The 22,600-nt window shown below is 55.0% G+C and overlaps 1 protein-coding gene across 7 annotated transcripts in view; it reads left to right on the top strand.

The window, feature by feature from the left end:
- The window catches only part of ITPK1 (inositol-tetrakisphosphate 1-kinase), a 178,302-nt gene that overhangs the window by 133,359 nt on the left and 22,343 nt on the right, over window positions 1-22,600 (top strand). The gene's annotated exons all lie outside the window — the stretch shown is intronic.

Genomic DNA, 22,600 nt, shown 5'->3' with positions numbered 1-22,600 from the left:
CAGCAAGAACGTGTTGACCAAACCCTCCAGGCAGGCTTGGTCCTAGGCCAGCAGGAATTGTTTTGTGGGTGGGCCATGACCGCTGCGCCCTGGATTTTCCTTATCGTGCACACCGAGCCGGGCTGGCATTCTTCCAGGAGGGTGGGCAGAAGCTGGGATTTCCTGGAGCCTTTTCCTGCCCCCATCCCCCCACGGCTGTTCTTATGGAAGCACTGCGGGCTCCCACCTTCCATCCTCCCAGAGCGGGGGCTCCTCCTCCCTGCAGATGCAGAGAACCTTCTCTGGGAGGCACATCCCCGGCACTCCTCCGCCCCACTCCTGCTATTCCTGGAGGCAGCCTGTTAAGCGTACTGTAAATGGCCGTGATTACCCTGTAAGCTCCTCAGGCAATTAGAGCAGTCCAAGTGACACTTTCTGCGTGGGAAGAAGGGGCTGGGTGGAGACCTCCTTGAGGTGTCCTGTCCTTCAGCTGAGGTGGCTCTCTCTGCCTCAGAGAGCCTGGGCTGCTGCAGGGACAGACCCGGGGAGGCTGCTGAGGGGAGGTGACCAGGGCTGCCTGCTCAGTGAGGGTGGGTGTGGCACGTGGGGTGGGGGTGGAGGGGTCCACGCCCAGGCAGGCCTTCTGTCTCAACGTTCAGCGTCAGCTGTGCAGACAGGGGAGGCCTGCTGTCTGGAGCCCCTGGCTCCCCGTCAGACTACCTGGGAGCCATCTCGGTTCCATGCTCCCAGACCTCACCCTCTTCTAATCCAGAGCCTGGAGGGGAGGCCATTTGGTTAGTGCTAGGGTTGCCGTAGCAACAGAGACCGGAAGTAACGGTGGCTTAAATCAGATGGGACTTCGTTTCCGTGTCATGGAAAAGCCCGGAGAGAGAACCCAGACTTCTTCCAGCTGATGGTTCTGTGATGTGGGCCTCCTGGTCCACAGTGGTGCTGCTGAGACTCCAGCCGTCACATCCAAGATCTAGACATAAGGGTGGGGAGGCGCTAAGGAAAAGGAAGCAAGGGGAAACAGCCTTAGTTATCTTTAAGGAAAGGCCCTGGAAGCCACACCACGATGCTCTGTCCACAGCCAGGACTGAGTCCCAAACTGAGCTGCAAGGGAGTCGGGGAATGTGCTTTCTGTTCTGGGCAGCCATGTGCCCAGCTACAGTGTGCGAGCTTTGTCACTGTGGAAGAAGAGGGAGAACAGATTTGAGGGACAGTTAGTCCATCTGAGACCCCTTCCTTCCTTCCTTCCTTCCTTCCTTCCTTCCTTCCTTCCTTCCTTCCTTCCTTCCTTCCGGGAAGTGGGTTGCTACATGGAGAATCCATGGGTGAATGATTCTTGGAATGACAATTTCTCCTCCAGGTAGCCAGAGGCTATGGCCTCAGCCTGTGACCTTAGCAGTAAGCTCCTTCCACACAGCAGCTCAAAGCAGTGTCAGGTCACTAGGCTTGCAGAGTGAGCCACCCCAGAGCGTTTGGGCCACAGGTTTCTCTAATAGATGACTGTTTCTGGGCAGGGTCATACCCACACCCCTTAGCCAGAGGCAACAGATGGCACTAACCTGGATCCAATTCAAACCAAGTGCAGGAACCTCCCAGAAATGAAACATTGCCTGGTGCAGGCTTGGGGACGGGGAGGGAGTGAGGGGAGGGAGGCTGGGGCAGTAAGTCGTGATTGCCCAGCACGTGTCTGCAGGCCTTTTCTCTCCCTGCCACCTGTGTGCCGCCTAGGGCCAAGATTTTGAGACGGAAACCCCGAGGCCCAGGCCTGGCTCTGCCACCCCAGCTGAGCAATTCTGGGCAAGGCTCTGGCTGGCTCCTGAACTGGCCAACGTGATACGAGAGCAAGCTGGGCTGTGATTGGATGACACAGGCTTGTCTTTTTGACCTCGGGAGTCAGGGGTGGGGTGGGGGCAGTGGCTGATGGAGGGTGTCGGGACAGAGGGCTCAGGAGACCCTTCAGAGCTGATGACAGCTGTGGGTGATGGGTGACGTGCTCTGGAGGTGACAGATGGCCATCGGGACGCCAGGCCTCCCTGGAGAGGGAGGTGCACACCACGGATGGAGCAATTCTGCCTGTGGTTTTATGGGAAATTAATCAGGGCTCCTCTTGGAGGCCATTGGGAAGCTGGATTGAAAATGGAGTCATCTAGATGGCAAGTGAAGAGAAAGGAACATTCCTCAGAGCCTGGAGGAATAATTCCCCACAGAGCCTCGGTTGGGCGAGGGTGGCCAGTGGGGGAGGGGTGTGGTGGAGCTGGGGGGTGCACAGGCCTGTGGGTGTGAAAGAAGAGGCCAGGGAAGGGGCTTGGGGTCAAGGCTTGGGGCTCTGATCTGCCTGTGCTCCCTGCCTTGTGACCTGAGGAGGTCGCTTTCCTCTGTGAGCTTCCTCTGTCGGGGCTTGGGTGGGCACTGAGGCAGCACTTCCTGCAGACCAGGCACTGTCCGAAGCACTTTAGCTAATTTAACCCTCGCAGTGACCCTATGAGAAAGGTTCGACACTGAAGTGCGTGGGCTTGTCAGTTCAGGCCACAGAACTACTTTGGGGGGCAGAGCTGGGATCTGAACCGAGCGCCATCCGTCTGTGCTCTCAGCTGCTGGTCCCTGAAACCCTGGGTGTACTGCTTGCTCCTCCCACGCCATCCCCGACACGGACCGGACCGACACCCCGTCCCTGACACGGACTGACTGAGGCAGAGGCCTGGATGGACACAGAGAGGGGCTCTGCTGGGACTGCCAGCTGGTGGCACTCTTGGGTGCCCTCTGCTGTTCAGGAGGTGACACCGACCCCAGAAGGTCCCTGGGGTCCACTCCACCGAGAAATGAGCAGCTCTGCTTGAAACGGTCACTGAGGCTCTGTGCCCCAGAGTTCCGGAGGAAACAGGAGTCCTGTCTGTTCGGTTTGAGAGCAGCCACATACGGTGGTGGAAGAGAACAGGCTTTGGTCCCGACAGACTGGGCTCAGCTCCCCTCGTTGGGCCTGCGCAGTCACTGGTTCCCTCTGAGTCGTTTGCTCATCTGTACCGAGGGGTTGCTTTCACCTCCCTGGGGGCCAGTGCGCAGCGGGTCAGGCCCTGTTCGTTGCAGCGAGTGCGGGTGGCCCAGAGTTGGGTGTCCCATGCCGTCGGCTCCCTCTCCTTGGTCCTGCTGGGCGCCCAGGTTCTAGGCGGGAGGCATGTGGCAGAAACTGGTAGTGGGTGGCGGGGCCTGGAGTTGAGGACGAGGAGGACAGGAGTGAGCGCACCCCAAGGACTGTCAGTCCCGAGTCAGCCAGCTTCCAGCCTGATTTTGTGCAGGAGGCTGGAGTTTTGAAACAGCCTGCCAAATAAACACTCCGTACGCATTGAGTGGGCTTCACAGGAGGCCTTATGGTGCCTGCCTGCCTGTGTCTCCCTTGAGTGTCAGCCAGCCTGACCCACAGCGCTGAGGCCAAGGGGACAGAGCACCAGGCCGGGCCCGGGCAAACTCCTGGAGCAGGTGGCTGTGCAAATGGCACAGCCTCTACAAGCTTGGGTGGGGGTGGGGGCTTTGGGTGGGTGCTTGGCTCCTGGTTTCCCTCCTGGACTTGGGGGCATGTGGGAGAAACACTGTCCTCATTTTTCATGTCGGCTGCTTCCCGTGACCCAGGTAGAGACGCCGTGTTCAGATCGAGGCAGAGGGTCGCCAGAGCAGGATGGTGGGTAGAGCACCATCTGTGGGCCCGGCCGAGGTAGGCACCTTCCCAGCATTAGGTGGGGCCTGGGCCTGAACCTAGTGGCATTTTGGCGGTGCCCTGGTGAGCCTCCCTTTGTTACCTGCCAAGAGGAGGTAGATGCTGAGGATAGTACTGAGGACCATGCCTGGCCCTGGGCGGGCAGCTCCTCCTCTCCTCATGGTGAGTCCTCTCAGCAATGAGAAAGTGGAGGCTGAGAGAGGGGAGGGTTTCAGAAGTCTTCACGTCGAGCCCTGTGCCGACTTCAAAACCAAGCCTCCTTCCTACACCAGATGCATTTTGCAGCTGATTCTCTGAGCCCCACCCATCTCCGTGCCCTCTGCTCGCCCTGGGTGGGGTCTGCTCCTGTCCTTGGCTCCGGGTCAGAGGCCACACCTGCCATGCAGGCCTGGGGCCAGGGTTCACCTCTGCTGCTATCCGGGCATCGGGCCCTGCAGGGACTCTGTGTCTCTCTCTTCTCCACCCACCTGCCTGCCGGCTCATCCTCAGCCCTCAGAGGTCCCCTTCTGAAGTGAGGCCCTGTATCACCCACAGGAATCCTGAGGGTGTTGGCCCTGCCAGACGGGCTCACAGTGGAGACCGCAGAGCCCAGAGCACGGGAGGACTTCCCACAGGCTCACGTCTGCTCACTGCTTGTCCCCGCCTGCCCCCCACAGGCCTAGGCCTGCTCATTCTCCTCCCGCCCGAGAGCTGTTTCCTTTGTGTCTCCCCACCCTGGCCTGCCTGCAGCGGGGAGATGACAGGTACCTTGGGGAATGCACAGACCCCAGCCTGCTCTTCAGCAGCCTCCATCTTGACACATTCTGCGTTCCAGAAGGCTGAGGGCTGTGCCCGGAGGGCAGCGGCCCCTGTTCCCTGGGGAAACAGACTCAGCTTCTGCCTCAAAGCTCTCAAGGTCCAGGCTTCCTAGTGCCGGGGCCCAGGGGCTGGTCTTACTGGGTCAGGGACGTGGAGATGCAGTGACTCCCTTTGGGGGGAGGGTGCAGGTGTCCCCTCACTTCTTGTTTTCTGCAGTTATACCGGAAGCCAGAGTCCCAGAGCTGGTATGGTCTGACCGAATGACAGCAGACCAGCACCCAGCTCCCCACCTTGCCTTCCCGCTGCCATGGCGGCCTGATAGGGGTGCCCCCTCCATGCTGGCACTGACCTTCTCTCTTTGGCAGTCCTCTGCCAAATTCCTCACTTCCTCTGCCGTAGTCTAGGACACAGGACTGGAGGTTCCAAGGAGAGATTCCGGGAGTGAAGTGGGCTCTCATGGTGGCTGGTTTGCAGCCTCCCAAGGAGACTCAGGTCCGTTCTTGGAAAGAACTTTCCTGTTTGTGCCCTCAGAGCTTCTCACTGGACCTTCCAAGCCTTTGGGACTATAGCAGCCAGGCAGGGGCAGCCCCTTCCCCCACGGGTGCCTCCCTCCGGCTCCGTCTAGCCCAGTATCTCTGGATGAGATACCAGGCTTCTTGCTCGTGTGCTGGCACACAGATGTCTTCCAGTGTTAACGGGATTCGGTTGACATTCTGCATTTTGGGCAGGAACGCCACACCAGCAATGCTGTGCCCTCCTTTGCACATCCTGTCTATCAGGAGGGCATGACGTTCTGTGTGTTCTATCTGGTTAACTGATCATTTGGTCGGAGTGCTGTGTGTCACGTTTCTCTACTGTTCGTTTCTATTTTTCTCTGTAATTAGCAGTTATCTTATAACTTTGCAGACCTTATAACCTTTGCAGACACCCTGTTTCTCGTCATACTTTTCCTGCTATTTTAGAACCACTGATGGTTCTTGATGACAAGTGTTGCTACTGTGGTACTTGCCAAATGGTCATTATATCGAATTTTTAAAAATAAGCATGCCCCTCTTCAAACCAGGGCTTTTGCAGACATCCATAAGAGGGCACTTCGTGGAGCCCTCGCATATTCTCATTTGTAAGTAAAGAGAAAGGTGAAGATGAGAATTAAGGAGGAAGAAAGGGGATTGCGTTGGAGAAAGTTCTTTGCCACAGGACTTCTCAGAGCCTTTAATATGTCAGTTTGACTCTCGAGTCTTCTGGAGGGTGGTGTGATGAATTTCACCACTGATGGTAAGATATAGTGGTAGTTTATATCCCACAAATAGGGGGAAAGTGCTAATTAAATTGTGATACAGCATCAATGATGAGACACATCTCAACCTCAGAGATGGAAAATGAAAAAACGTATGTCTTAGGGGTGTCTGGGTGGCTCAGTCAGTTAAGTGTCTGCCTCTTGATTTCAGCTGAGGTCATGATCTCATGGTTTGTGGGTTCAAGCCCTGCGTTGGGCTCTGCACTGATGGTGTGGGGCCTGCTTGGGATTCCCTCTCTCTCTCTCTCTCTCTCTCTCTCTCTCTCTCTGCCCCTCCCCTGCTCACTCTCCTCCTCTCTCAAAATGGATAAACACTTGAAAAAATTTAAGAAAAAGAAAAAAGAAAAAACACATGTCTTAGAATCAATGGAATATGGCAGTATTCGGCTTTCCCCCCCAATCGGTTGTACCCCCTGCTCCTCTCTGTAGGGCTTCTGGTGAAAGGCTTGCTCCGCCCACCACACTTTAAGAATCCCCAGACTGGGCGCCGCTCACCTCCAACTCTGCACAAACCTGACCTTGAATTCCCTCCCTATCAACAGGCAGGGCCCTGATTGTTGGTGACGCACTTCCCAGAGGCAGCTGCTTTTGATGGTGTGGAATCCACCCTTCTAGACCCTTCTCATACACGTACAAATATATGTACGTACTTTAAAAAAGAAAAGAGGCAGAATCAGACTACACGTGTTCTCATAAAGCTTGTTTTTTTCCCTACTTAGTATGTATCTTGGCTGCTTTCCATGGCCCATGAAAGATGAGGGAGATAGGTCTGCTTGGCTCTTTTTTGGTGGCAACATAATATTTCAGCACATGATTGATAGAATCGTAATTTGCTCGATTATATTGAGCTCATAAGGACATTCTAGTTTTTTTTTTTTTATTCAACCGGGCTGTCGTAAACATAGATTTCTGCATATTTCTCGAACATTAATTCCTAGAAGTAGAATTCCTCAGAGAGAGATTTTTGTAAACATTGCTCACATTGGCAGGTACCGCTGGATTGTTCTTCAAAAAGTTTGAGTAAATGTCACTCTCCTGTGCCCATTGTCCAGGGAAATGATACCTATCTTAATTGGCATTTCTTCTGTCATTGACAAGATAGAGCATCTCTCTTTTTTTTTAATGTTAATTTACTTTTGAGAGAGAGAGAGAGAGAGGAAGGGGCAGAGAGAGAGGGAGACACGGAATCTGAAGCAGGCTCTAGGCTCTAAGCTGTCAGCACAGAGCCTGACGCAGGGCTCGAACTCATGACTGTGAGATCATGACCTGAGCCGAAGTCGGACGCTCAACCGACCGAGCCACCCAGGCATCCCTGATAGAGCATCTCTTTATACGCTTATTGGCCCTTTGCATTTCTTCTATGTGTGAGTCTCTTCATTTGCCCACTTCTCTGTTGGGTTGGTGGTCTTCTTCTTCCTGGTTGGTTACCATCCTTTCTGGATTAAGGAAGTTGTCTCCTTGTTTAAAATATAGACTGTTTCATCGATGGAAGCTTCATCTTTGCACTGGGGCCAAGCTAACATTTTCTGTTCTGCTTTTAGAATATGAGCTGCCAGAGAGAGCACTTTAAACATTATTTTTGAAACATCTTGAAAACAAAAAAAGGCTGCTGCATTTTGGGAGCTGGAGCTGAGTGGGGGCAGCGAGTGTCTGCCTCGGTCCGGAAGGGGCCATAAATCACTGGAAACAGCTGCCATGGAGTTAATCCACATTTTGCCAGCAGCCGTTTCCATCAGCTGGAATAGGGCTCAGGAATGTCCGTGTCTCTGCCTGGGCCCGTGTCTGGCTCCTCTGTTCCGGGGCTTTGTGAACGTCCCAGTGCAAACAGCACTCTGGGCCCTGGAGATGAAGCAGGTCATTAGCTAAGTCAGATGGGAGGAAACTGCTCATCCAGCTGACCAGGGCCTTGTCAGACCGGGAGATGTCCGAGCTGTGGCATTTCTTTCTCTCTGTCCCTGCCCACAAGCAACCCCCCCTCCCTCAGTTTCGGGCTGATTCCACATCTTCCAGTGTCTGCCCCCTCCTCCCGCCACCACCCCGACCACTCACCTGTAGCCAGAGAGCCTGAGGCTCAAGCTGTGGGCAGGGAGGTAGCAGCTGCGGCAAGGCCTTTGGGGCCCTCAGAGCCTCCAGGGAGCAGGGTAGGGGCTGCAGCCGCTGGTGAAGAGTGCCCTCCACCCACTGGCTCCAAACGACAGTCAAGTCAAGGACCCACGTCAGCGAGGCCACCTTTGGAGAAGACTGCCAGGGAGTTTTCACTCCGCTGCCTCAGAAAGCTCTGGCCGTGGCTGAGAACACTGTCAGGCCTGCGAACGTTTCGTCTGTCTCATGTTCTCTCGGCCCCGTTGCTGACGTCGCTGTTTTTCTGATCCTGCTGGGGACTGACAGCTCACGTCTGACCTTGTCTTCTGAGCCTGAGGATGCTGCTCGAAGCCGAGCGCTCTGCGAGGGGAGAGTGGTGGCCCTCTGGGAGATGGCCCGCATGTTGGCTGCCGGTCCGCTTTAAGAGTCCCAGTTCTGTCTCGGTGGACAGATGGACGAGGAGGCTCCGTCTCCCTTCATGCTCGGCGTCAACGGCACTGTCTCCAGGCAGGAAAACGCAGGCGCGTTGTTCTTCCACGTCCACTCCCCGTTTTTCCCTCTCCGCAGGGGCCTTGTCGGGCCATGCAGAGCAGTGCTGGGCTCACTGAGGTGATCTTAGACTTTTTAAAATGGTAGCCCTTCGAGTAACCGCCCCTGTACTCAAGGTGGAGGGATGGCGGAATCTGTCACTCCGTACCTGCCGTGTGCCAGTTTTTGTTTGAAGTGTCTGTAGGTCAGTTCGTTTGATCCCGGCAGCAGGCCCACGGACAGGACTGAGGACTGTTCTTACCCCCATTTTACAGACCAGGAAACCAAGGCACGGAGGGGCGAGGAACTTCCTCAAGGTCGCACATACTCAGGCAGCCTGGGATAGCCAGTCACACAGTGTTGGGGACGCGTACCCAGCTTGACGCCTCTCTAACTCCCTCTAGGCCCAGAGACCTTTAGTGGGACTGAGGAGAGGAGGGCAGTGAGGTTCCACTTAGGCTGCCACGCTGAGGGCCAGGCTGCCTGCGTGGAAGCTGGCTCTGCCACATACTGGCTTTCGGCCCTGAGGACAGAACGTACCCTCCCGGGGCCTCAGTGTCCTTCCATGCACAATGGAGGTGACGGTCGTGATCTGTGCATAGCGCTGCTAGGAGAATCCCGTGAGCGGAGACCTGGCACTGGGCTGTGTGCGCCTGCCTGGGTCCACCTCTCGGTGGCAGGAGCCGCGTTGCAGGCCCGCGCAGCTTTCCGCAGAGCATAGCCAGGGCAGGCCTGCAGCGTTCTCGGCTCTAGGACAGGCCCCACGTGTACTGAGGTGAGCAAGGCGGTCCCCCAGTCCTGTCAGGGGTGACTGGGTACCAGGATTGGGAGGCACATGCTGGGGCCTGAGCCCAGAGGTGGGAGCTTGTGTGAGAGACTGAGCGAAACCTGTTTTGTCCAGAGCTCAGGGGTGGGTGTGGTGGGAGGTATAGGCAAGGCTTCCACCCGTCGCTCCTGCCGGGCCTCCCTCACCCCAGCTTCCCCCTCTGCTCTGTGTGAGCAGGAAGGAGACAGCACAAGGCCCCCCTTCTCAGGAGGTGCCACTTCTCCCCTCACTTCCCTGCTGCTCCCCTCGGGCGTCCTGGGGAGGAATGCCGCCCGGGTCCGACCCTGTGCCCGTTGGCCTCCCGGCCCCTGCCTGGTCTGTGTGGTCGGTGACCTGGGCAGAAGGAGCCCTGGCGGGCCTTCCCTCACACCCACTGTCCTCACAGGCCCTTTGAGGTGTCACGCCCTTCCTTCCCTCGGCTGCTCTGGATAAACCGGACTGATGAGCGGCACCCGGTCCCGCCTGCCTTTCAGGGACGCGGTTCCCTGTGGGCCGCTCTCCCTGTCAGCTTCGATTGCCCTCTGGCTCCATCTGAGCTCCTCGGTGCCTGGGCAGGGTGAGCAGGGCCCTCTTTCCTCTCTTGTCCCACAGCAGGTGCTGGAAGAGGGCACCCCTGCCCTATGCCTAGTAGTCCTGAGACAGTCCTAGCTCCTGAGGAGCCCTCAGCTCTGTCGTAGGTTCGGCCTGGACCCTGGGGTGTTGGCTGGACCTCGGGGAGGAAGGAGAGCAGACCCAGCTGTGACTAGTAACGGTAGCGAAGCCATGTCTCCTGCTGCTTACTGCTTACTACCTGCGGTCCCGGCACGGTAACTCAGGTGTCTTATTTAGTCCTCCCAGTGGTCCTTTTTGTGGTGGCTACTGCTGTTATCCCCATCTTGCAGATGTGGAAACTGAGGCACGGAGAAGCAGCTCAGGGTGAGCCAGGGGCCCTAGGATTGGAACCCAGGCACTTGGCCCACTGGTGCGTATACCCATAGGCTACGAGGGGCCGGCTAGGAGGGTGAGGAACCGCTTCTCCTGGGACTGACCCGGAGTCCCGGCAGATTTCCAGGTGGTTTCCATGAGTCAGGCTCCCCAGTCCCCACATCCCCAGGGCATGCCGGCTTTGAGGGCTGCAACGGTCTTAAACCAAACAAAACATATTATTTCGGCTTCATCTCATCCAAGGCTATGAATGGTCTGAAGATACGCACGATGATGTCACTGCCGTCCAATTGTTTCCACCCTTTTGAAGCGCAACTCAAATCCCCCCAACAAATCCAAGGGGCCCTCAGGGTACAGGGAGAGGTGAGTCACCTGCCATAAACAGTGCAGAATGAACTGGGGAAGTAGGTGTTCGGGGACAGAGAGGACAGCTCAAGGGACCATTCGTAGGCATAACTGGCGGGAATCGGCAACAAGGAAGAACAGATTCTGACTTAGCTGATGGAGGGGTGGCAGGTGGTTGGAGACATGGGCAGTGAGGATGTCCTAGGAGAGGACTCGCCCAGGAGAGTGGGGAGGTGAGGACGGAGTGCTGCCTGGGGAAGGGCAAACAGTTGCTCAGATAGTGCCGGAGCCCTTCCTGGCCAGGCCAGGTGGACAGGACACTGTGCTCTGGGCAGTGACAGCAGGAAGTTGTGCCAAGGACAGGGATGCCCTCTGCAGGCCCAGGCTCAGCTCCAGATCAGAGACCGGTTCCCACATCCACCTCCTCTCAGCCATGGGCCTGTCTTCTGGGCCCTTCCTGGCCTCCCAGCCCGGGCCTTTCGCAGTCTCCCACCCCCACATGCCTGTGACTCGACTGTTCCAAGTTACAGGGGGGCTGCCATCACCATGAGCCGAAGAGCCCTTCGGATTATCTTCAGAGCTGCTGTCAGGCTGAAACTTGGTTTACCCAGAATGCTCGGAGCATCTTTCCCTGCCTAGAATTCAAGAGCATGTGGCTTCTGGCCCCTAACAGCTTACCGGCAGAGGGAAAGTGACTTTGGACAGTCAAGCACTAAATGAGTCATGGACAGTGGCGCCTTCAGGTTGGCAGGCCAGACTCTCAGGGCTTTACCCCTTCAAGCCCAATGCCAGTCATCAGGGCTGTCCCAGACCAGCGGCGCCACATAGTGGCCGCTTTGGGAGTTGCAGGCCACCCCCTTTGTGCTGGCTCCCAGCTTCCCCTTCTGTGTTGTTTCCAGTGCTCACAGCTCACTTTTATTCTGTCTCCCGGTTCATCTCACACACGTGCACTTGCCAGAGAGATGTTTCTTGCTGCCACCTCAGAGCAGTGCTGGAGGGGGGGAAGGCTGGATCCTGACCCCAAGGAACGTACTGCCTGGTTCCTGAGTCAAACCCCAAACTTGTGAAAATATAACAGGGTCCGAGACATGAGCAATCAGACAAGGTAGCAGGGCAGGAGAGCGGTGGTGCTGGAACACGCGAGGTTGCTGGTGGAAGGTTCTGGGTGAGGCACTGCCAGGAGGTGGTATCAGTGGGAGACCACTTGTGCTCGAGGGCACAGGGGAACTGGATGAGTGGGTCGTTGCCAAGTGGTGGGAGGAGGGGCATCCCAGAGGTGAGTGTGGGGAACAGTGAGAGCTCCGCCAGGAGCCAGGGTTTAGCTGGCAAGGATCTTGGATTCTGTGTTGCGGGAGGACTTGGGAAGTGCATTAGTTGGCTAGAGCCGCCCCAGCTAAGCACCACAGACCTGCAGCCTCAACAACAGAACTTTATGGTTCTGGAAGCTGAAAGTCCAGGATCGAGGTGTCATAGGGCTGGTTCCTTCAGAGGCCTGGCTCCTTGGCTTGTAGGTGGCCGCCTTCTCCCTGTGTCCTCACCCGGTCATCCCCCTGTGCGTGTCTGTGTCTTAATCTCCTCTCATAAGGACACCAGTCAGATTGGATTAGGGCCCGCCCGGATGACCTTGTTTCAACGTCAAAACTTCTCTAAAGGCCCTGTCTCCAAATACAGTCATGTTCGGAGGAACGGGGGGTTGGGACTTCAGCATATGGATTGTGGGGGAGCACACTCCAACCCGTAACAGGAAGGTAAGCAGGGGCAAGTTGCAGAAGCCTGGAAGGGCTTTGGACTTCCACTTGAGTCAGCCATGGACAATTCTTGGGCTGAGAATAGCCTCAGTATACACGTGGGAGCTTTAGAAAGATGACCCAGGATCTGATAGCGAGGTGTGGTTTGGGTTAGACGGTGAATAAGGCGGGCGAGATGCCAGAAGTCCAGTGGTTTGTGGGTAGAGCAGAAGCTGTGGGGAGAAGATGGTAATGGGGGCGAAGGTACCAAGAAGGGGGCTCCCTGATTCACAGACTCCAGGATCATGGAGTCAGGCAGCTGGGAAGGAGCCCCAGTGCTCGTCCACAGCACCTGTTTGGTCAGTGTCCCAGGAGGACTGGCTGAGGCCACTGTAGCTGCCCCAACCCTGGGGTGGTGCCTCCCCTCCCAGAGGGAAAGCGCCTGCAGAGATGCCGTGAGGCGGGTGGTATGTCTAGAGAAACAGGGCTAACTCTGGTTCTCACGTGTTTTCAGATGCCCGTCGTGCATATGGCCTCACCAAGTGTTTGTACAGCTTGGAGGTGGGCAGTGTTGCTTTCCCATTTTACGGATGAGGGAAAGGATCAGAGAGGGTCACTGGCCTGGCCTGGGTGGCACAGGTTGCAGGGACTGGGCTGGCTCTCAGCTGCAGAATCGATGCTCATCATCGCTGTCACGTTTTGCTTTCTGGGCCCCCATGCGTGGTAACGGTCTCCTCCAGGCAGTCTTCCATGACCGCCTTGGCCCTGAGCGTCATGGTGGACATGTCGGGGTATGTATTTGGCATATGATCTGCCTGCCCTTCCCCAACGCACCTCACTTCTGCCACTCACGCTTGGTAATCTGTAATTTAGCTGTATCAGTCACAGTTTATTTCTTACTAAATAAAAAAGGTTTGTCGCACCTATGGCGAGGTATGGACATATAGTCTGTACTTACGGACCATTTCATGGGGGGTGGGGGGCAGCCCTGTGAAGTAGGTACTGTTGCCCTCATCTTCTAGTGAGGAAACTGAGGCAGAGAGATAAAGTTGCTTGGCCAGAGTCACAAAGCTCCCATGAGGTGGAGCTGGGATTCAAACCCAGGTAGCCTGTGTCTCCTGCGGACCGTCCAGGGGCGCCCAGTCTGTGCCAAGTTCGGCACATCATTAGTCACCACGAGATGAGCCAGCAGAAGGGCCCTTTTCCTAGATGCACAGAAGGTGGCCTGACCAGGCTAGGAGGACAGGCAGGAGTTTATCAGGCCGAGAAGGGGCTAGGAAAAAGGATTTGGTGGGCTGGGGGACCAGCATGTGCAAGGCTCCGGGCCTGGGACATCAGGGCACTGTTTTTTCCTCAGCTCTGAGAAGATGGAGTGGGAACCCGACCCTTCTGCCCCTGAACCTTTTCCTGTGCCTGCTCTGCCAGTGACAGTGCTGCATAAGACCATGTCCCGCCCTGGGACCTGGGCCCCTGGGCATGGGGAGTGGCTCAGGGAGGCAGGACGGAGCCCGGCTCTGAGAGGCAGCATCTGGGGGTGGTGTGCAGGCCCCCGGGACGAGATGCTGCTGGTCGTGTGGGAACCGAGTTTTGATAGGGGCTGCTTCTCTTGGGCTGGGAGAGGTGGGAGCCCAGGCCAGTGTCTGCTTGGTTCACTCATCCGCCCCTTCACTGGGGTCAGGCCGTGAACGCGATGGAGGAAGCCCCTGCCCTCCCAGAGCCAGCGTTCTGCCCGCAAGGTGGACCTGAGTCGGTGCGGCAGCTCTGGCTGAGGCAAGAGGGTTTGTCCAGATGGAAACTTCTTCCCGCCTTGGCTAGGGCCCACGGGCGTGGCCTCCTCCTGTGGAGCCCTCCCTGTCTCTCCAGGACGCAGTTACAGGTCTGCCTCCTGAGCCACTTGCTTCCTAGCGCCCGGCCTGGGGGCGCTGCCCCGTAGGCAGCCCAGCTCTCCCGCCGGTTGGGGAGCCCCGGTCGGCTGGCTGGAACTCCGAGTCACGCGCTTTCTCCTGGCCTTGCCTCCAGCACGCCACGGGGTTGGGGTGCTTCTGTTGCCTCTGCTTCTGTCCCTGTCTGGAGCAGGGGACGGCCAAGGGCCCTTGGCACCACCCGGCTCACGGTGGCACCTGGGCCCGGAGCTGTGCGAGGAAGGTGTGAACAGATGGCAGGACGGGGCCCTTGGAACGGCCGGCTCCTTTGCCTGGCCTTGTGCGGGCTCCACGGCACTTCTTCCGTGTCCTCAGTTCTCACTGCGGCGCCAGCGTGTGGACAGGGCCGGCTCGTCATGACTCCCCTTCTGCCGGTCCGGAGCCCGGGGCCCAGGGAAGCCGCTGGGATTGCACACTGGTCTCCAGGCCTCAGTTCAGAGCTTTTGCTCTAGTGACGCCCCACACCAGCCTCACCGTCTCCGTGCCCTGCTCACTGTTCCAGGCGGCCCGCTGGCCCCCAAGCGACCATATGTGCAGCGATGGCCTTGTTGCCCACGTCACCCGCTGTCCTCCTTCCTAAAGGCACTTCCCAGATTTCTGACAGTAGGGCTACCCGGGGCTGAGAGGGCACGGTCGAGACCATTCACTGCCGGTGCCACAGCAAAGACCTGCAGTCCTCTTGGGAAACGGCTCAGTGTTGCGCAACAGCTACCGCAGAAACGGCGACTCCCGTGGACCCCGAAAGTGACTTCTGGGAATTTGGCCAATGGAAGTGGCTTACCACAAGCACAAATCCTTATGTGAGACACATTCATCGAAGCCACGTCTGGTGGAGAAACATTGGCACAAATGTAAATGACTTCAGGGGAAACGTTACCGGTCAGGTAACCAGGATACGCGAAGTCACGGGAAGACAGCGGCAGCAACAGTGTTTGGGAAAATCAGAATTAAGGAGGCAAGTCCGATCACAGTCGTAGCAAAGTAGGGAAAGAGGATGCTTGTGCAGGGGATGTCCTTCAGAGGGCGCAAGGCCAGGCTGAGCAGGGACGTATGTGACTGCTTTCTTGTTTCCAAGTGGAACAAGCCCGGAGGTGGAGGGGTGTGACGACATGATGGCATGAGGCCTGTGCGCAGGCTAGGTACAGAACATGGGTCAGGTGGTGCCCTGACACGCCGACCGCATGCCCTGTGTCTGTCCAGATGTGCCCCGGATGCCCGAGGAGCCAGCCTTGTGCCTTAGGCAACAGTGACCCCTTCACGCCACAGGTCAGATCACTCACTCGGCAAGTGTTTGCTCAGCAGCTACTATGTGCCAGGCAGTGTTCTAGGCACTGGGCTATGGCTGTGAACAAAACCTAGAAGTTCCTGCCTGCCCTTGTAGAACTGACCTTCTAGAGAGGGAGACAAGAGCTGGCAAAGATAGGTATTTCCTCTGGCACACTTTCCTGATGTCGTCCCATTGCTCCGGGCCACACAGCAGGCTCCTGGCCCCCTGGGTCCCCTCCCTTGGCTGTCTGCCGCCTCTTCTCCCCTCTGCCCAGCCCTGACTCCTGGGCGTTGTTCACTCGTGGGGCCCTGCCCGCCACAGAAGCTTCAGAGGCTTCCAGCCCTGCATGTCCTCGGAGACTGTTCCTGCGCCTGGGTGGTCTTTGCATCAGATACTGCCTGGGTGAAGAAATTACACCTGTCCAAGAGAAGGGAACCAGGACAGGGTCCCATTACAGCTGTGCCCAGTCTCCCCACCACCACCACGGTCCTGCCAAGATGTCTTTTGCAGCCACGGGAGGACAGACTGCCCTGCCAGCACCACGCTGGGTGCACGAGAGAGCAAGTGAGGTCGGGGCCCGGCACCCGACACGCCCCAGGAGGCCGGACATGGACCAGTGGCCACGTGCAGCATCGGCCTGCTCCCCTGTGGGTGTCCCCAGCTGGCCTTGCCACTGCGGGGTACCTGTTACGGACCAGGGCTCCCGACAACCCTCCAGGGAGACAGTGCTCCCATTTTACAGATGAGGAGAGTAAGGCCCAGCAGAGTTTAGTCAACTTGCCAAAGGTTACAGGTGATGAGCAATTTACCCCCGGTTCAAAGTCAGGCTTCAGAGTGCCGTCTTACCCCTAGCTGTCCTCTTATATCCACCTGTTTGTCATTGGCCTTTTACCTTCTTGGTAGTTCTGTAGCAGCTGCCTGTAGCCAGATAAGAGCGTGGCCACCTGGCAGAGTGAGGCTGGGTGTGACTCAAGACGCCTGGGCTCTCACCCTTGGTCTGCCGGTAACTTGTGTGTGGCCTTGAACTGTTCTCTTTCCTCTTCGGACGTGTGGACACATGGCTGGGACTCGCTCATCTCTGAGGGCCTCCAGCTTCACATTCTGTGATGAGGGTGGCAGACGAGGGAGGACGGCGCTGTTTCAGTTTCCCAGGGGCTAACGTTTCGGCTCTGAACAGAACACAACCCACCATCCGACTAAAAAAAGCCTCTTTCCAGCTCCCATCCAGAAATAAAGATGATAGATAAATAAGCAACAGTAGCCTTTTTCTGGGAACCAGAAATAGCCTCCCGGGCTCCCAGGGCTGACTTCTAGAAAGTCTTCAGTCTCTCTTTGGGGAGAAGAGCTGCTGGTGATGTTGTGAGTTTCCCACGGGAGAACTGGCGGAACCCTCTGCTGTTGCCATGCCCCGCGAGGCGGGGCCGCTGTGCCAGCTGCCATCAGGGCGCTGGCTCTGATGCTGCCGCGGCCTGGTCCCCCTCCCCACCCCGACCCCGGGAGCACACTGACCCCAGATGCATCGCCTTTGCCACCTGCTCACCTTCCCTTGTCTCTGTTCAGCGAGACCTTGCTCCCTGACCTCGCCCCTGCTCTGCTGGCACCCCTTTGCGGCACCCCGCCAGCACCATCTAGGGGTGCATCTCACTTACCAGCCTGGTTTACTGTCTGGGAATGTAAGCTCCGTGCGGGTGGGCACGTCTGTTTATTAAGTCCTGTATTTCTGGCTCCTATGATTTAGCAGAGCCCCAACACAACACATATCTTGCCACTGGTGACGAATGGTTGTTGACCCCAAAATAGGAACCGTAGTCGTTTCTAATTCAGTGTGATTTCCCGGACACGCAGGATGATCCTGGTTCAAGCAGTAAAGACATCGTCGTCTCCTGTACTCGAGTCCAGAGAGGAACAGGCCTGGGGCGTGGAGCAGCCATGGCCTGGTGTGGACAGTGGTCCCTTCCAGCCTCTGCCCTGCAGGCTCAAGACTGCCTTCACCCGGGGCTGCCTCTTGCTGGTGACTGAGCTCTGACTATGGGTCCTTCTTGGCAGTGTGATTGGCCAGTCTCAGTCCCAGACCTACCTCTGGAGCGAGAGCAGGGTGGGCACCCAGTGGTGCCTGCTGCTCAGAGTGTGGTCAGCAGGCTCCAAGTTGGGAGAAGGGGGGAAGACCGTGATGGTGTGCGTGTGCCCCCCCTTCCTGGTGCCACCTCTCTTGGGCCCCGCTTCACATCACAGCCTGAGATTTCAGAAAACTGGGGCTGTCTGGCCTAATGCTAGATGTGGCCCATTCACTGGAAATGTCTCGTCTCTGCTTTTCCTCTGGACCCCAACATCTCTGGGGGAAGCACTTGCCTTGGCCTTGTCTGACTTCACCCTGGACCTGACGACGGGGGGCGAGGGAGGGGGAGCTGCAGGTTTAAAAGAGACGCTGTACGTGGAGTACGCACTTGAGAGATGGCAGCTGCTGCTGCTGGGGAATTTTTCTTGTTGTTTCCTTTTAGTTGATACAGTGCACATGCCATAAAATCCACCTTTTAATTTATTAAAAAATTTTTTTTAATGTTCATTTTTGAGAGAGAGAGAGCAAGCAGGGGAGGAGCAGAGAGAGAGAGAGAGAGAGAGAGAGAGAGAGACATAGAATCTGAAGTAGGCTCCAGGCTCTGAGCTGTCAGCACAGAGCCCAACATGGGGCTTGAACTCACAAACCATGGGATCATGACCTGAGCCGAAGTCGGACGCTTAACCGACTGAGCCACCCAGGTGCCCCTGAAATCCACCTTTTTAAAGTACACGTACAGTTCAGTAGTTTTGAATATCTTCCCCAAATTGTGCAACCATCACCATTATCTAAGGCCAGAACGTTTTCCTCATCCCAGAAAGAAATGTACCCGTTTGTAGTCAGTCCCCATCCCCGCCAGCCCTTGGCAACCACCGTAGACAGATTTGCCTATTCTGGACATTTCATATGAATGAAGTCACACAATATGGGATTTTTGTGACCAGCTTCCTTCGCTCAGCGTACAGTTTTCAAGGTCATGTTGTAGCCCGTGTCGGCACTTCTTTCCTTTTTCTGGCTGAATGATACCCCATTGAATGGGCGCATCATATCTTGTTTACCCACTCGTCAGTTGAGGGGCATTTCGGTTGTTGCCACTTTTTGCCAATGCTGCTGTGAACATTCCTGGGCAGGCTTTTGTGTGGACATAGGTTTCCATTCCCTTGGTTGTGTATCTGGGAATCGCACTGTGACTCTGTGTTTAACTGTGTGTGGGACTGCCAGACTGTTTCCCAAAGCAGCTGTATCATTGTAGATTCCCACTGGCAATGTTAGCACTTGTTATTTCCTGTCTTTTTGATTATAGCCGTTAGTAGATGTGAAATAGGATCTCCGTGTAGTTTTGATGTGTATTTCCTTGATGGCTAATGATGTTGAGCATCTTTTCACGTGCGCAGCGGCCATCTGTATGTCTTATGTTGAGAACTTTCTATTCAAATCCTTTGCCCGTTTTAAATTTGGGTCATCTTTTTATCGTTTATTTCTTAATAGTTCTTTATAGGTTTTGGATATTAGGCCATTATCAGATACATGATTTGCAAATATTTTTCTCCATTCTGTGGGTTGTCTTTTTTACTTTCTTGACAGTGCCCTTTGAAGCACAAAAGTTTTGAATTTCGATGATGTCAGATTTGTCTTTTTTTTTTACTTTCATTGCTTATGCTTTTAGTGTCTAAGAAACCATTACCTGATCCAAGGTCATGAAGATTTACACTCACGTTTTCTTCTAAGAGTTTTATTGTTTTAGATCTTCAGTTTAGATCATGATCCATTTTGAATCAATTCTTGTGTATGGTGTGAGGTAGGGTTCCAGATTCATTCTCTCACACATGGATATCCGGTTTTTGGATTGGTTGAAAAGACTGTTGTTCTCCCTATTGAATTGTATTGGCTCCCTCGTGGAAAATCAGTTGACTCTCTTTCTGGTGTCTCAATTCTAGTCCTTTGATGTGTATGTCGTATCTTGTACCACTACCATACTGCATGATTACTGTAGTTTTATTGTAAGTTTTTAAATTGGGAAGTGTGAGTCTTCCAACTTTATTGTTTTTCAGGATTTCAATACTGGCTGTTCTGGGTCCCTTGCATTTTTACATGAATTTAAAGATTAACTTGTCACTTCCTGCTAAAAGAAAGCTGGGATTTTAATGGGGATTGTGCTGAATCTGTAGGTCAGTGTGAGAGTGTTGTCAGCTTAATATATTAAACCTCTTATCCATGAACATGGGACGTCTTTCCATCTATTGAGATCTTCCTGAATGTCTTTCAATAATGTTTTGTCTTTTCCAGCATTTAAGTCTTTGTTAGATTTATTTCTTAAGTGCTGTTATTTTTTGATGCTAGTATAAGTAGAATTATTTTCTTAATTTCACATTCAGATCGTTCATTGCTAGTAGATAGAAATATAATGGTTTTTTGTGTGTTGATCTTTTTTATTCTGCAGTCTTGCTGAACTGACTTATCTTCATAGTTTTTGGGGTTTGTGTGTGTGTATTCCTTGGGATTTCCTATAGAGAAGATCATATCACCTGCATGTAGAGGTAGTTTTACTTCTTCTTTCCAGTCTGGAAGCTTTTTATTTCACTCTCTCCTAATTGCCCTGGCGAGAACACCCAGTATGGTATTGAATGAATAGAAGTGGCGAGAACAGACATTCTTGTCTTGTTCCTGATCTTAGGCGGAAAGCATCCAGTCTTTCACCCCAAAGTAGGATGTTTCTGTGGTTTTTATAAATGCTTTTTAATCAGTGAAGAAATTCCGCTCTATTCCTAGTTTGCTCAATGTTTTTATCTTGAAGGCTGTTGGATTTTGTCAAGTGCTTTCTGAGTCTGTTGAGATGATCATCTCAATAAAAGCTTTGTCCTTTCTCCTGCTAATATGGAGTGGACACTTTTTCTACTAGGGAGCCAACTGCCCAGGTCTAGCCCCCGCCCCAGCTACACCACATACTCACTGTGTAACTCTGGGCAGGGAGCTTCGCCTCTCCGTGCCCCATTTTCCTCTTCTGTAAAATGGGAGTGACAGTACTTTCTCGTGGGGTTCTTGTGAAGGGGCTTGAGTTGCTGTGTAGACTGTGTTGTTTGGCACATATCAAGTGCAGTTTATTGAGAAGTTGGCTGTTGTCAGTGACATGTAGAAGTTTGGGTGGGCTGGGGTGGGAGGGGACGTTGACAGGGATATTGCAAGGCAAATCTAAAGGCCAGGCAGAAGCATCTGCTCTGAAAAATCTGGTGATGGGGAGTCTGGAAGCTCTTACAGGAGGTGGCCTGTTGGGCTCCAGGGATCTCTGAATCTTCCTGTGGGAGGGGGTGGGCCAGGGGGGCTCCGGGCTCCGGTCAAACCAGGTGAGCCCCTGTCTACTGCAGATTGAGGCCTCGAGTGCCGCATTCTGTTCGGGTTGGGCCGCAGGGGCTGTGCTTTTGCGGCAGCAAGCTTTCCCACCCCGGCTCTGAGCCTAGGCTGGGGGTGCAGAAATGGGGCCTTATTTAGGTAGTGGCTTACAGCTGAGAGCCAGGACGCAGCCCCAGTACGTCCCCACCCTGATTTTCCTGACTTCTCTTTTCCTGGCCTGCCCTTTGAACCTCTGTCATTGACCATGATGTGACTTGGGGCAGGCTGCCTGTTTTGGCCTCTGCCCATGGAGACACCACCACAGCAATTTGAGGATTAAAGGAGTTCTGTGTTTGGAAGGCCTGCAGCACTGTCTGCCAGGGCTCAGCAGACGCTGCCCCTAGACCACCCTCCCGTGGTCCCCAAGAAGTCCTGCAACCCCTGAAATCTGCCAACACCCGACAGTTTTGCGCCAGTTTGGAGCCTGGGCTTGGGGGGGGGGGGAAGGAGGGGCGGGTAGAAACATTTTTAACATGCCCTGTGTAATTCTTGGCATTCATTTTTATGAGCTATATGAGGCTGGATCTTAAACCTTGGTTTAATGTACTGACCTTAGCCAGCCAAGTAGCTAGAAGCTCCTGGAGACAAGCCACTTTGCTTGTTTACTTTTGGTTTGGTTTCCAAGTTGGGGGGGGGGGCACCACCCCCTCACTAACGCTCGGCCTTTCCTGGCCTCTGTGCCCAGAAGTACAGGGTGGTCCCACCACCTCCTGAGGAGCTGCTGGCCTGGTCTGAGAAGGGGAGTAGACAAGAAGCAGTAATAACAAACCGGTAATGTAATTTAGCGATCAGTAGAGCGCGTCAGAGCACCTTTGGTTATCCCACAAATAATCTGTCTTGGCCTAACTCAGGGCCTGGCACCAGGAGCGTCCGGACAAGCAGAGCAGACCCAGCATCCAGAGCTTTTCAGAGAAACCAAACATGCCGAGAACCCACTGGATGGGCACCCCTCTGAGCCCGGGGACTCAGGAAAGGCAGGGAGTGAGAAGCTGTTGGCAGGGGGGCAAGACCGGGGCTGGAGTGTGTCTGCAGGAGGCTGGAGAAGGGTGGGGAGTGTGCTTGAGAAAGGGAGAGAGGGAGGGAGAGAGTCAGGAGGCCAGACCTGGCAGGCAGGTGGCGGATGAGATGTGTCCTTTAGGTAGCGAGAGGGTGAGGGCCCTTGTGTCCCCAGGCACAGGAACGCTTGTGTAGCCTTGGGCATGCACTTTAATCTCCCTGACGTCAGCTTCCTTCTCAAAGGATTATTTTGCAGACTTCAGAGGTGATGCATGCAAAGTCCTTTGCACGGTGCCAGACATGTGCCAGGAGCTAAGCACGTGGCACCACTCCTGCAGTCATTGTTAAGCCGATGAGGCACACGGTGGGAGAAGCCTCTACTGAACCAGAAGAATGCTCATAGTCCGTTGAGAGAAAATCTGGCCCGCAGAACAGGATCCTCTTGTAAAGTTCTGCGTGCATAAAATGTGTATATGCCTCAGGCTGAGAAGTTTGTTGTCATAGTCTTATCTGTGAACGCGTGTGGTTCTTACTTTCTTTTGAGTCAAGTTTTATACTCCTCACATACTGGTTTTGTAATTATGGAAACGTTAGGAAATGTAATTAAAGGGGCGCCTGGGAGGCCCAGTCGGTTGAATGTCGGACTCTTGATTTAGGCTCAGGTCATGATCCCAGGGTCATGGGATGGAGTCCTGAGTCGGGCTCTGTACTGGGGTGGAGCCTGCTTGGGATTCTCTCTCTCGCCCTC

Source organism: Felis catus, chromosome B3 (assembly GCF_018350175.1).
Source record: "Felis catus isolate Fca126 chromosome B3, F.catus_Fca126_mat1.0, whole genome shotgun sequence".
Classification (NCBI taxonomy): Eukaryota; Metazoa; Chordata; class Mammalia; order Carnivora; family Felidae; genus Felis; species Felis catus.
The sequence above is the reverse complement of the archived record's forward strand: the minus strand, read 5'-3'. Positions and strand labels throughout refer to the sequence as shown.